The sequence below is a fragment of the Wasmannia auropunctata genome, unplaced genomic scaffold, assembly GCF_000956235.1.
Source record: "Wasmannia auropunctata unplaced genomic scaffold, wasmannia.A_1.0 LD336064.1, whole genome shotgun sequence".
Classification (NCBI taxonomy): Eukaryota; Metazoa; Arthropoda; class Insecta; order Hymenoptera; family Formicidae; genus Wasmannia; species Wasmannia auropunctata.
In genome coordinates this window covers 1,044,099-1,045,422 of record NW_012026826.1, presented here as the reverse complement: position 1 = coordinate 1,045,422, position 1,324 = coordinate 1,044,099, and the positions used below count along the sequence as shown (strand labels likewise).

The following is a 1,324-nucleotide window of genomic DNA, read 5'->3' as shown; positions in this document are numbered from 1 at the left end:
TATCCCCTGTGTGCCTTGTCGACTCAGTTACAGGGTGTCCGGTAATAACCGCCCAATATCTCGTAGGCTGGTAGAGCAGATTAAACTGAACAGAAAAGTCCTCTACCATTTTGCAAAATTCGCAATCGTTAGCGAGATACAATTTTTGAAGATCGGCGATAAACGCGTATTCTTTCGCCTACTGCTGAATACAGGCGCGCGGCGAGATACGACCGCTCCATCGCTGGTAGTTGCTAGCCCAGCTAGCCGGTAGTTGACGAGCAGTGGGGCGGTCGTATCTCACCGCGTGCCTGCATTCAGCGGTATGGCGGACGGATACGCGTTTATTCGCCAATCTTCAAAAATTAATATCTCGTTAACGAATTTTGCAAAATGGTAGAGGACTTTTCTGTTCAATTTAATCTGCTCTACCAGCCTACGAGATTTTGGGCGGTTATTACCGGACACCCTGTATATATTACGGCTCTATGTCTTAACACAATAGATTGAAGGAATGGTTATCTTGATGCTTCTTATATATATAATATCTCTATGTAAATTTTATTACAGAATTATATTACAAATTCTAGTTTTATAATAATTTGAATTTTGTTACAGTAATATTACAAGTTATTATTTAACATAATATTGTCCTTTGTAGTGCGTAAGTACGTAAATGAATTCGGACTCGTTAATTTAATAAATAATCTCTTCATTCGGCGAGCGTACAATCTTTTCGGTTGAACGTCCGATTTAATTCTGTTCTGTTTTCCGCGAGTTTTTTTTAAATCGAATTATTAATTTTCGTTGCTAAGTCGTATTAATACAACGATCATATGATTGAACATTGCGCGTTATTATTACACCATTCAACCAGTGTTCTTAACGGAAAGATTTTACGCTGATTCTTTCTACTACACCTTTAGTTCATAACATTATTGTTATAAAAAGTTTATAAGTAGAATTTATATTGCAAACTTAGTATATTTAAATTAATTTCAATTACTTTAATCAACTGTTCTAAGATACGGATGATACTTATATCAACGAGTCAAGCATATGACACGTGCTGCTGTAGCAATAAAAAAAATGTATATATAACATGTATGTATTTATAATATTATAATATATATAAAAAACGGGCGCGCCAAGTATGCTGCTGTTGGAGATTTCATCCCATCTTTGATTTTTCTGTCACGTAATTTGCTACTTGTTATCGAAATCCCTTTTTAATTTCTGCAGCCCTCATTACGCTATCTATTGCATTTCTTGTTTTTATTTTTTACGTATACGTTGAAAATAATACAACATGGATTTTATTTGTTTAATTTGATACAATATTTTT

The 1,324-nt window shown here is 34.7% G+C and overlaps 1 protein-coding gene across 3 annotated transcripts in view; it reads right to left on the bottom strand.

The window, feature by feature from the left end:
• Positions 1-1,324, bottom strand: part of LOC105450270 — a 27,351-nt gene that overhangs the window by 1,605 nt on the left and 24,422 nt on the right. The window lies entirely within an intron of this gene.